The 13,976-nt window shown below is 44.4% G+C and overlaps 1 long non-coding RNA gene across 1 annotated transcript in view; it reads right to left on the reverse strand.

The window, feature by feature from the left end:
* Nucleotides 1-400: 400 nt before the first annotated feature.
* Nucleotides 401-13,976, reverse strand: part of LOC118079159 (uncharacterized) — a 52,535-nt gene continuing 38,959 nt past the window's right edge. Inside the window, exon 5 of the long non-coding RNA XR_015948666.1 lies at nucleotides 401-692. This is a non-coding gene — a long non-coding RNA (uncharacterized LOC118079159). The remainder of the gene's footprint in view (nucleotides 693-13,976) is intronic.

The following is a 13,976-nucleotide window of genomic DNA, read 5'->3' on the forward strand; positions in this document are numbered from 1 at the left end:
AAATGCAAGAAAGCAAAATGGCTGTCCAACAAGGCCTTACAAATAGTGGGGGAGAGGAGGCAAGCAAAATGCAAAGGAGATAGGAAAAGATACAGGAAGCTGAATGCAGATTTCCAAAAAATAGCACGGAGAGACAAGAGGGCCTTCTTAAACGAGCAATGCAAAGAAATAGAGGAAAACAATAGAATGGGGAAAACCAGATATCTGTTCAAGAAAATTGGAGATATGAAAGGAATTACCATAATAAAGGACAAAAGTGGTAAGGACCTAACAGAAGCAGAAGACATCAAGAAGAGGTGGCAAGAATACACAGAGGAATTATACCAGAAAGATATGGAGGTCTCGTACACCCCAGGTAGTGTGGTTGCTGACCTTGAGCCAGACATCTTGGAGAGTGAAGTCAACAACAACAACAGACTATTTATTTATTTATACATACCCCGACTTTTTCCCTGATGGGACTCAAGCCAACATACAGATAAAAAAATGTTGTTGTTTAGTCGTTTAGTCGTGTCTGACTCTTCGTGACCCCATGGACCAGAGCACACCAGGCACTCCTGTCTTCCACTGCCTCCTGCAGTTTGGTTAGACTCATGTTGGTGGCTTTGAGAACACTGTCCAACCATCTCGTCCTCTGTCGTCCCCTTCTCCTTGTGCCCTCCATCTTTCCCAACATCAGGGTCTTTTCACATCTGTATGTTTTAAATGCAGATAATAGTTTTAAATACAGATAAAAAATAAGGACTGCTAAAAACAGAAGAATCAGTCATTAAAATGCTATTAAACATTGATAGAATTCAAATTACAGACATATAAAATCTGTTTTAAACATACCAGTAATTACAAAAAAGGGCCACCGACCATTTCATTAAAAGCAGTCAGTTCCTCAAAGCCTGTTGGAACAAGGTCTTCACCTGCTGGCAAGGAGGAAGCCAGTCTAGTTTCCCTAGGGAGAAAGTTCCAAAATCTGGGAGCAGCCACTGAGAAGTCCCTTGGCAAATTTAGTGTAAAGCAGCATCCTGTTCATTGGCAGTGTGTTCCCTTGTTGTTGTTGTTGTTGTTGTTGTTGTTGTTGTTGTTGTTGTTGTTGTTGTTGTTTTGTAGTGCCTAGCCTAGTGTAACTGGAAGGGTCAGGTGCTCCTGTCCATGCCACTGCCGGTCCAAGCAACACAGCTGCTAGGGTCAGCCCTATCATTAGGCTGAGTGAGGCAGCTGTCTCAGGTGGCTGATGCTGGGGAATGGGAGTGGTGGCAAGGTGTTGGAGGACGAAGGTGTCTGTGCCACCCATCTGCCTGGCATCTCCTCAGGTAGCAGGCTGCCCTTAGGTGCAGTGGGCAATGCCATCCCTGCATCAGGGTGGAAGTGATATCAAATTGCCACCCTTTTAAAAGTTTTTGCTTACATATCAAACCTGAATTGCAACTGCACCCTGTGGGATAGATCAGATCCACAGAAAGGTGTGCTTGATACAGAAAAGAGACTGATATGGGAAGTCTCTGAGTCTAAGGAACTGAGGCGGATAGTGGATATGAGAGATGAAGTTCTAGGCCTAATGGACAAAATAAAGGCTGACAAATATCTGAACCCAGATGGTGTCCACCTAAGTGTTGTCAAGGAACTCAAATGAGAAAAAATATGGTTCCAAAGCTTTACTAACAGAACTTGTTCCAAAACAACTCAAAACATTAAAGCTGCATCCAAATAGTTGCATAATATGTGTTTCTCCAAACACAGGTACAGAATCTTAGATAAATGAAATTACTTCATCCAGAGCTGAAAACAAAGCTCTGCCTCTGCCGCAGCCTCCATTACAGCCTAAGAATGTATTACTAGAGAAAACCATTTGCATACCTTTCTACCCAATTGCTTCAGAGAGAGAACAATGATGAAATCAAACACAATGGAGATTTGCAACTGAATACCCCATGTGATCTAAGTTAAATGCATCACGAGAGCTGGCAGAGATACGGTACATTCTAAGTTACCAGTAATTATCAACTGTTAAGCACTCAGCTGCTCTTGCTTAGCTTCAGTGGAATTATCCTTTTGTTGTTGTTATTGTTTAGTCGTGTCCGACTCTTCGTGACCCCATGGATGATAGCACACCAGGCACTCCTGTCTTCCACTGCCTTCTGCAGTTTGGTCAAACTCATGTTCGTAGCTTCAAGAACACTGTCCAACCATCTTGTCCTCTGTCGTCCCCTTCTCCTAGTGCTCTCCATCTTTCCCTACATCAGGGTCTTTTCCAGGGAGTCTTCTCTTCTCATGAGGTGACCAAAGTATTGGAGCCTCAGCTTCAGGATCTGTCCTTCCAGTGAGCACTCGGGGCTGATTTCCTTCAGAATGGATAGGTTTGATCTTCTTGCAGTCCTTTAGCAATACTCATACAGAGTTACTTCCCATTTCACTATACAATTAAACAGTTATATTTAACAAGCCCTGTAGTCTGTCCAATCAGGGTTTCTCATCACAAGGAAGACACCTAAGTGCATACAGTTTGGCCAGTCAGGATTCCCAGTTCTACACATGTACAGCCACCCCCATGTTGAGTCCCTGCTCATTCAGACCAACCATGCAGCAGAGGGTGTGGTGATCTGTGGGGACGCTTCCCTTATACTTTTGGTGTTATGGAATCGGAATTGGGCGATTCCTCCCTATGCATTCTTCTAAGCATAGGGGAAGTACCGGTAGTTTGAACCTAGGTTCCCTGCTCCGAAAACAAATGCCTCATAATTAAATTTATTATTTTATTTATTTAAATTCTTTACCGCTCTTCATCCAAGGATCACAGGGTGGTTTACAATATAAAAACACAAAAAAATCATAGCATAGTAACAAATGAAAACAATACCCCACCCACCCACCCATTTTTAAAAACGATGCCTTGCATTTTTGTTTTCCCACCATGCTGTGTAGAACAACTTTCACCAATCAACACCCCAGATGATTTGGGCAACAAGTCTCATCAAACCCACCCAGCAGGGCCATTGTAGTCCAAACCATCTGGAGAGGGCATCTGTACAATATCTGCCTTCACCCTAAATATTATTAGAGCACAAATAATAGAATTGTAGAATTGAGGAGCTGGAAGGGACCCAGAGGGTCATCTAGTCCAACCTCCTGCAATGCAGGAATCTCAACTGAAGCATTCATGACAGATGGCCATCCCACAATCTGTGTTGATGCAAAGACCTAGGTTCACATATTCAGAGACAGGAGCCATATAGGTGAGGAGAAAAGGGAGATATTACATTTTCATTTGTTGCTCTACCCACTTCTGCCTCTGGCCCCGTCCACCATTGGCATGTGGCCCTGGGAGGGTTGCTCAGAAGGGAATGTGGCCCTTGGGCTGAAAAAGTTTCCCATCCCCAATCTACAGGATTTTCTTTGCCATCTTCCCAAGAAATTGTGGTCCTGAGTTCACATCTATCTTCCACACCTCAAAGATAACAGCAATTAATGGCCAACCCAACTTTCAGTTTCATAGTAGGGTTGCTTCTGTGTGAGTTAGGCCTATGTACACAATAAGGGCCCCATCAAATCTGGAATCAGCCCTACTGTGACTGGAGGTAATAGTTTTTGCCAGCATGTCTGCACAGATTTCCCTGTTCAGAAATGCCTTATGGTGTTTGAGAAACACCCACCTTGTAAGAGCTAGTAGACCATCTTGGAAAATTCCACTCAAGGGACCACGCCATAGAGAATATTGTTATGAATTCAAGCGTTATAATTTAACCATGTCTTATAATTCTTGGAATCGCCAGGTTGGCCTCCTGGTGAGGTGATAGCCTGGGTGATGAGCCATTATGGGGGAACAAAAGAGGCTCTGTATGAGATGAGATGTGGGGGCTCCTTCCCTCAAGAGACGAAGCCAGAGTTTAGGATCAAAAGCTGCATTGAAGTGAGATAGAGGGGAAAGCAGCAAGCTGGAGAGAAAGAGCAATGTTTGATTTCAATCTGAATCTAGGATTGCTGCTGTGGAAGAAACAAGACCCTTTCGGGGAGGCAATGTTTGTGAGCCCCTCCATCATAGACTCAGGTTGTATATACAGTATGTGTAAATAAAGCACATATCATAAAGATGCCACAGTCTACGATATCCCTCATTCTAAAAAGGAAACATGAACCCTGGGTAAGTGCCTGGAACTCTTGGAATCTTGCACCACTCCAAGATTGGGGTGGTGTGCAACAAATCATAGGGCAGCGACCCGGAAATGGATATTTTCTGCTTTTGCTTCTGGACTGGGGAATGCTCTTCTCTCTACCATTTAACAACTCTCGGTTGCCTCAGACATCTCGTGAAGACTTACTATTTGCCTAGGCTTTTCCTGACCTGGGTTTACATGTTTACATCTTTTTATGTGTTTTTATACTACGGTTTTACTGGTTTGAGGTTATCTTTTTTGTTTTGACATTTTGATGATATATTGTATGGTTTTTATACGATACCATACACAACTTGGAGGTTTTTGAAATATTAAGCGGTTCATAAAAAGCTTTTAAATAAGTAAGTAATAAATGTTCTAGAAAGAAACCAACATAAATCCTATTCAGCAACTTTGACAGGTTTCGAGGTGCTTTTGTGAGGTGCTTACATTTCAGGATTACTGGGACAGGGTTGGTTGTGGGCAGGGGAAACAACATCTAGAATAATAAATCTGTACTGTTATGCAGGCCCTAAAAAGGGTGGGGGTTGATAAGCTTCTCTGCAGTCAGCTCTCCGCAAAGTTCAGGAGGTCCCTCTTTCCATGGGGGAAGTGCTTTAATCAAGATTACACCCCCCTTGAAGTAATTGGAGCCCTTCCTGAGTTTTCCTCCACTTTCCTTTAGGATGAAATTATCAAATTTCCATGGCAATTAAATGGAAAAGTTTGAACATATGGATCACTTCGTACAATAGATGGCATGAAGCAAGTGAAATTAAGTAGAAAGAATATGGAGGGGATCCCCAGGAAGGATTTCCACCACTGAAACATCAACCTGTTCTAAATCTGCGATTATCAAAGCCACTTCAAATGCATTTCCATCTATCAGTTCTAATCTTTTGTCACTAGCTAAACAAACTCCAACTGAAATGTTGGACGATGATCTGAAGCACAAACTGCAGAGGGGAATGAATTAATTAGGCAATTAAGAGGAAAGCAAATAGCCTGCACATTAATGTTAGCCAGACTGAAATAATTTTCTGCCCTTCCAGGATGGCTATATTTCTAGGTGGGACAGATTAGGGGCCCTGAAGCAATTGCAATTTTAGGGAGTCCCTAGGGTGTGACAATCTCCCTGCCTTTCCATAATATAGGCATATTTTATGCAAAACACATGACCATTAAACGAATCTTATTGAAGCTCCTTTCATTTGCCAACCAGGTAATAATGTGAAATGTGAAATGATATAATGTCTGCACAGCTTCCTTTAATCTGTGCTTAACACGTCAAATGCATCTCTGCGGCTTCCCTTGAGGTCTGCTGTGTGGTGATTTAATAAGAGCTAAGAGTTCTGCTGGATCACACCAAAGGCCTATCTGGACTACTAGGGGAAGCCCTCTTCCAACTTGTGACGCAGAACATTAGCAGAAATTGATGGCCATATCCTTCATGAAGTGCATTGAGTTGTACTGGATCAGTCACCATCCTTTGGCTTAACATGTTTCCCAGGGTTTTTGTGAGGATAAAATGGGGGAAGGGGAGGAGACTGTGAACGTCTTCTTGGGCTGCTTTGAGGAAAGGTGGGATAAACATGTAATAAGTTAATAACAATGCAACTCAATGCATGCTTACCGTGTTTCCCCTTTTTTAAGACACTGTCTTATAACTTTTTTTCCTTAAAAAAACCACAGGGTGGCTTATTTTGGGTGGGGTGTCTTATGGTCTCCTTGGCCGGGCCAGGCCGCTGGTTCGGGGTGCTGCTGGGCACTACGCACAGCGCTGCTGAGCTCTGTCCTACCTGACAAGGCTGTTGTATGTATTAGAACAATACAATGCATGCACAAAGATTTCAGTGCTCTGAGGTGCTATTGAGCTTGGACTCTCCTACATGGGGGGTTTTTAAACCCAGGTTTGGATAGCCAAGGCTTCTCCAGCTGTGACTGCCATCTGATGGGGGATTATTTTAGCTGTGATTCCTGCATTATTGCAGAGGGTGGGACTGGATGGCCCTTGGGGGACCCCTTCCAGCTGTACAGCACTATATTCCCAGGTCTTCAGGTTCACAGGTCTTTTCCATTGGTGACGGGGAAACCTGTGTCCCTCCAGATGATCATAGAATCGAAGAGTTGGAAGGGACCCTAAGGATCATCTAGTCCAACCCTCTGCAATGAAGAATCATCAGCATCATGCTCAGTCAAACCAATGGAGCAAATATAGATATAAATAGGGTTGCCATGTCTCCTATTTTTTCCAGGACACGTCCTCTTTATCACAGGCAGAGTCGTCATAGCGATCCATAATTAAAAGCAGGAGTTGCCAAATGCGTCCTCTTTTTTGCTTTTGCAAAATATGGCAACCCTATTAAATAATGAAATAGAAAGCCCACATCGGGCGCGTGCTCCCATCTTCCCACCGCATCCCCTTCTGATCGCCCTTTAAAGGTGTTTTCTCCGCTGCACCCCTTTTAAGACAGGCCGGACGGAAGAAGAAAGGGGCAAGGGCTCTGCTGGGTGCTCCGAGCTGCTGAGCGCTCCGCGCGCTCCAGCAGCTGGTTCTGGGCAGCAGGACGGCAAGCCTCCTTGGCCGGGCAGAGGCGAGGCCGCTGGCTCCGGCGCTCCGCCCGGCGCTGCCGGGTGCTCCGAGCTGCTGAGCGCTCTGCGTACTCCAGTAGCTCGTTCCTCATGGCGGGACAGCTGGCCTCCTCGGCCGGGCGGAGGCGAAACCGCTGGCTCTGTCGCTCCGCCCGGTGCTGCTGGGCGCTCCGAGCGCTCGCCACTGCGGAACGCTCCGCTCTGCAGCAGCCGGTTCCGGGCGGCGGGGCGGCAGGCCTCCTCAGCCGGGCGCTCCGCGCGCTCACCACTACAACAGCAGCTGCTTCCAGCGCCCACTGGCTGGCTGGGTCCCGCTGGCTGGCTGGGGCGCTCGGCGGTCTCGCTTTTAAAATCCAGTCACTTAAATAGGATCTCAGTCTAATTCAGCAACATCTTACTGCCAGTAGTGGCCATTGAGGGTGTTAGTTTTCATACACGGCATGGAGGTATGTCTTATTTTCGGGGTATGTCTTATCTTTCGCAAATGCTTAAAAATGCTGCCATGGCTTACTTTATGACTACGTCTTTAAAAAGCGGAAACACGGTACTTGGAAGAAAGGCATAATGTTCAATGTGGCTTTCTTCCAAATGAGGCCTGTGTAGGATTGAAGTCTAACATTCCGTCTTCTTGAAACCCAGTATCTCTCTATCTGCAGGAGTAGGAGAGTTCAGTCTGCATTGACCACAGAACTTCACACTAGTAACCTTGCAACAAAAAGAAGAAAAATAATGGCAAATCTCAAACTAATATATTTTTATATATCGCAAGATACATATATGTGGAGCAGAGCTCCTGGCTGTGACCATGTAACACCATTATTATTATTATTATTATTAGTAGTAGTAGTAGTAGTATTAAAATTGGTATAGTTCTCTATACCCATAGATGTCAGGGCGGTTCACAACATAAAATTATAATATAAAAACACAAAATGCATAATAAAATAGTTAGATAACTGCACTGCTTGCATCTGACAATCCATTTAAAAGGAACAAGTTCTGCCCACCCCACTTAAAGGTTGAGCAGAAATAGGGGCCACTGACACATCTAACAACCCTCCCAATTAAAAACCATAAGCCTGGGTAAATAAGAATGTTTTTGTCTGGCACCTAAAAACAGACAGTGATGGTACCAAGCAGAGTATTTCTGGGACTCAGCTATGTTACTGGTAGTAAAAATAAAACATTGTAAATGTGTTATAAGACAGTGACACCGGATGGCGCTGTAGAGCTGAAATCGGAACTCTATAAAATTTTCCATTGTGAGCTTTAAAACAGTTTCCCCCCAAAGCAGTTCCAGAGCCTTATTTAAAAAATAGCTGTAGATGCGGCCCTGTTCTCTGCCACCACCCTCCACACTTCCCGACTAGGGGGATAAATGCAGGGATGCAATTCAAAGTGGTGAATCCAGAATTTAGGAATGAAATTCAAAGTAAAAGGTGAAAGATTTATATGATCTGAGGTGAAACCAGAGTACTCTGAAATTGAAAGTGACCTTGGTAGAATAGAAAACTATGCTGAAACTAAAATGAATGAAATTCAAGAGACAGAAATGTAAAGTCCTGCATTTAGACAACAACAACAACAACAACAACAACAACAACAACAACAACAACAACAACAACAACAACAACAACTGAATCATACAAGTTCAGTGCTTGGATATTAGGATTGTAGTGGTCCATGAGCACAACATGAGCTAACAGTGTGATGCAGCTGCAAGCTAAAGCAATTTTAGATTGCATTCTTAGAACCACTGCTTCCAAGTCATAGTAACAATTTCAGTTTAGTCTGCATCTGAAGTACAGTGGGCATTTTTGGTTGCCACATCTTAAGGAGGACATAGACAAATTGGAATGTGTTCAGAGGAGAACACCAAAGATATTTGGGGTATGGAAAACAAGTTCCATGAGGAAAGTTTGAAAGAACTGGGTATGTTTAGCCTGAAGAAGAGAAAACTGAGAGGGAACACAATCATATTCTTCAAGTACCTGAAGGGCTGGCAACAGACATTTCCTTCTGCCTCAAAGGGCAGAACTAGATCAAATGGGTTTAAGCTGAAAGAGGGCAGATTTAGGCTGAACACTTGGAGAAATTATAAGAGCTGCTCAGCATTGGAACCAATAACCTGGTGGCAGAGTGTCCCTCACTTGAGGCCTTCCTTTAGGAGCTGAACCACCCTGTATTGAGGATTCTCTAGCTCTAGATTTTTGGAATCATGCAGGGGAGTGGAATAGGCGGCCTTAGAAGACCCCTTCCAATTCTGTGATCCTATGACTCCAAGTGCATGAGATAATTTCACTCGACTCTGAACATAAATCTGGCCCAGATGTGTAAAGAAGAGAAAAAGAAAGGCAGCATTTCTCTGGCAGCCATAGCGTGAGTGTCCTTGTGGCTGAAGAACCCTTGGAATCCCTTGGTAATTAGTTGGAACAAGATGACCTGGGAAGTTCCAGTAATGAAGTGCATCCTGATACATCTCAGTCAACAATTTAAATGCAGCAGCTGGATTATGATGTTGAGAACTAGCTGTTACAGGTAAGCCAACTAAAAAATGTATTTTGGGTTTTTAAAAGTTGATTAAAGTAATTGTGCTATTGCCATCAGCCTTGCAGCTGAGAGCTGGCTAATTAACTATCTCAGTAATCAGATGGGAAGACAGACCAACACAAGCCTCAAATCTTGCTGGAACCGTGGGAACAAAGCAATGGCTAAACTATAGCATCTGGAGATTCTCTTTGGTAAAGTTTTCTTGTTGAAGAAGTTAAGTTTCACTGACTGCACAAGATTGTGCGTAGGGTTGCCAGACTCAATAGAGGACAGGACTTCTGTGCCTTTAATTGCCCTGCTCTCTTCTGAGTCTGGAAACCTTAAAGAGAAACCAGCAGACCCTTTGTTTAATTTCCAAGCAAAGGGTCTGCTGGTTTCTCTTTAAGGTTTCCAGACTCAAAAGAGAGCAGGGCAATTAAAGGCACAGAAGTCCTGTCCACTATTGAGTCTGGCAACCCTAATTGTGTGCTTGAATTTAGGGTGTGGCTGCATCACTTGGGACATCTAAATTTACACACACAGTCCCATGGCTTCCATAGATCTGAAATTCCTTTGAACATTTTTGCAGTGATATCAGTAACTGCCATGCTTTTTAAAAAATGCATCTGTTGTATGCTTGTTGTGGGTCAGAAAACATTTATTGTCTCATATGTTTCTGTCAACAAGCACTACCTGGACTTACAATAGCTGCACTATTACGATGCTAGAATGTATGTTCCTTGGGGCATAGTCCACCCAGTCTTTTTAAAATGTGTGCATATGTTACTTTATAAAGGTGCTATAGAAATAGAGGAAATGGTCCTCCAATATAGGGAGAAAAATTTGATACAGTGCACACTTAAAGGCAAACCTTCATAATTCTCACTCTCTGAAACAATGTGCAAAACGAAACATAGCCATCCCTCAATATTTGCACCTCTCTGAATTTTGCAATTTTCCAGCCAAGTAATGTGTCACAAAAATGCATATACTAGGATAAAGTGTGCATACATGGGCACATATTAATGAAAATAAAATACAAAAATGTACAAAAATTGATCCACAATAAATAAATAAATAAATAAATCACATTACAAATACCAATGAATTTTCATAAGGACTTTTTTTAAAAAAAAAAAAGTTTCAGACTTGATGTGGAAATAAAAAGGACTGAATATAAGGTTGTAAAAATGAGAAATTGAGAGAAATCAAAACTGGCACAGTTGTCCATCCCTTGATACTACCCAGTGGTGTTTTCCCCCCTAAAATACAGAAAAGCTATTCTGTTCTAAATCCTGGCCATTTGAAGATTAAGATCATAAAACACAGAGGCACACGAGAAGGGATTGGACAGAATATATGACAAATGGGAGAGAAATTAAATACTGGAGGGGAAAAGGAAGAAACATGGTCCTTCACACGAAAGAAGGAGGCACATGGTGGTGTATTTTTCCCGTCTCTCCTGACAGGGTTGTTGGTTTGACGTGGTCACTGTGGCTGCAGAAAGGCCAGTCAAAGGCCAGAGTTATGGGCACATGACTCATTGTGGTGACTGGCTTAGGAAGCAACTGCCATAGGCTCTCTTCTTACCGTAGCTATTCACTCAACAGTGGGGAAAGAAAAGAAAAAAGCAAGAGCAGTAAAGGCATGGGTAAATAAGATATACAGGTCCTTGTGTGCGAATAGATTGGCCCCAAATGATAAGGATATATCACACATGCAATTCATGCAATGAAGTTGCAAAACTGGCTGCAAACGCAAGAAATGTAAAGCATTCAGAATGTGAAGCAATGGAGAGCACACCAACGATACTGTTCATCCACAACACCATTTGGCCACAGTCCAGGCAATTCAGAAGCAGGCAGGTGAGAATACCTTCACCTGCCTCCCCAGTGGAGGCTGGTTCCTTAAGAAAAGTGGACCGCTACCTCACCCACCCAGTTCACTTTGCTCTCAACCGCTTTCCACCTGCCCACCTTCTTACTTTCAACTAGTCCTGACAGTGGAACTGGCTCCTGTCTTAATAGAACTCAGCAGGGAGGATGATGGGGACAAAACCAGAAGGAGCTGGCTCTAACTCTGCCAGCCATTTGCTCTAGCTCTCCTAATACTACAGTACCTTCCCCCCAGTGGCAGAGGAAGGGGGTGTGGGGGGTGCTGGTTGCCCCGGGTATCATCACTGAGGGAGGGGGTGACAAAATGACCAAAAAAATGGGCTCACGGAACTTTTTAGTTCACAAGCATAACAAAACGTGGCTGGCACTGGGCGCCACACCGCGGGGGCCAGCACTTACCACGGGGCCTGCAGCATGCCTGAGCCACGCGTCTCTCCTGGGAGTGACATGGTGGCTTGGGTGCCTGCAGGCTCTGCGCTGCCTGAAATGGCAGCGTGTGGCTTGCGTCTGCCCACCGCCTCTCCCTCAGCCACCCTACAGCTGAGGGGGAGGTGGTGGAGAGGCTCCATGCAGTGTGCCCTGCCCCCATGGACAGCTCACCTCACCCCATGGGTGGCTTACTCCACCCCCAGCTGCAGGACGTGCGTGCCGCACTGGGCAACTGAGCGGCTAGCTACGCCAGTGTGAGAGAGCCAGTGTGGTGTAGTGGTTAAGAGTGGTAGACTCGTAATCTGGGGAGCCGGGTTCGCGTCTCCGCTCCTCCACATGCAGCTGCTGGGTGACCTTGGGCTAGTCACACTTCTTTGAAGTCTCTCAGCCCCACCCACCTCACAGGGTGTCTGTTGTGGGGGAGGAGGGGAAAGGAGATTGTTAGCCGCTTTGGGACTCCTTCGGGTAGTGATAAAGCGGGATATCAAATCCAAACTCTTCTTCTTCTTCTTCCACCATGCCTTATTCTCTAGGCCTCTCTAAGTCTTTCTCAATGAAAATACAAACTTGACATGCCACTATTGCACTGAAAACATTTTCCCAATCCTGGAGTCTTAAGGTTAGTTTCCAAATTCACACAGATTCAAATGTCTCAAAACACTGTCCTTGGATGCCTTTGCAGCAGACATCAAAGGCTCAAAGCTGCAACTTTGGCTCAGGCAGAAAGGCCTGAAATGCTCCAGGCTCCAGGAACTTTGCCCAGGAGAGAAATCACTGTTTTATCATGCCATTTTCTGTGGCAGATGGTGGCAGGATCAACAAACAACAAGGGCATCAGAATTAGAAAGTATTTAGCAGCTAAGTCCTTGATGCAGTTGTTTCTGTATTTGCATCCCTGAAAAGCAAGCACCTTTGGTACAAGTTTAAAAATGGAATTGAATCAACAATCTTAGGTTGCACCTTTTCCCAGGTAAGTCCTATTCAGCTCATTGGAGCCTATATAGGATTGCAGTGCACATATGTGGGAGTAGACACCATTGACTATAGTTGGGTTTACTTTTGTGTATGCATGTATAGTATCGAACTGTTAGCCTCTGTGCTCCTTATCTTTGGTATGGACATTTACTTACCGTATTTGCTTTTTTCTGTCACAATTCTATGCATGACTATGCAAGTTGCACTGTGTTCAGTGGTACTTACTGCCAGGAAAGCACATGTAGAACTGCAGAATATTAGCTGGTTATGTTAATACAGTCAAAACTTGGTTCTCGAACTGCTGAATGTTTCGGTTCCTGAACATCAAAAACCTGGAAGTACCAGTAAATGCTCTGGGTTTTTTTAAGTTCCTCAGAAGACGAACGTCTGATGCAGCTTCTGATAAGTGCAAGAACCAATAGGAAGCCATGCCTCGGAACTCGAATGTTTCGGAACTCGAACGTCCTTTGGTACATGGATTATGTTTGAATTCTGACTGTATTTTGATGCTCCTCTGAGCAATCTGGCCACTGTATTCTTCTCTAGTTTTAGCTTCCAGACTAGATACAAGGGCAGCCCTGCATGAAGCATGTTACAACAATCAAGCCTTGAAGTTACCAAAGCAAAATAAAAAAATTCCTTCAGTAGCACCTTAAAGACCAACTAAGTTTTTATTTTGGTATGAGCTTTCGTGTGCATGCACACTTCTTCAGATGCATGCACACGAAAGCTCATACCAAAATAAAAACTTAGTTGTTCTTTAAGGTGCTACTGAAGGAATTTTTTTATTTTACTTCGACTCAGACCAACACGGCTACCTACCTGTAACCAGTTACCAAAGCATTGTGGTCAGGCTGCTGTGGTCCAGGAACAGTTGCAGCTGGTGCTACTGAAAAGCACTCCTGACCACAGGGGTCACTTGGGCCTCTAGTGACATACATGGAGTACCCCTAGACTTGCCAAACCACACTTGTGAAACAACTCCCTTTTCCATTAAATAGCTCACATGGGCTTCCTGCACTCACACTGCTTGCTTGCTCGCCTGCCTGCCTCCCTGCCTCCCTGCCTCCCTGCCATTCTGTCATCATGCTGGGGGTGGTGTGTCCTACTGGTGGTCATGTGAACTGCAGCATGAGAACAGCCTTACAATTTTATGTATATAGGAAGATTCTCTCTCTCTCTCTCTCTCTCTCTCTCACACACACACACACACACACACACACACACACACACACCATACCTGCCAAGTTGCTGTCAGAGAAATAAGGGACCGGGCCGGAAATAGCAGACCGGAAGTAGCGCTGCCGCCATTTTGGAACTGGGCGGAGCATGCTCAGAAGTGACTTTTGATGCTGCTTTGCCCAGTTCCAAAATGGCCGCCACGCCAGAAGTCGCACTGCAGCCATTTTGG

This window comes from Zootoca vivipara, chromosome Z2 (genome assembly GCF_965207765.1).
Source record: "Zootoca vivipara chromosome Z2, rZooViv2.hap1.1, whole genome shotgun sequence".
In the NCBI taxonomy this organism is placed as follows: domain Eukaryota; kingdom Metazoa; phylum Chordata; class Lepidosauria; order Squamata; family Lacertidae; genus Zootoca; species Zootoca vivipara.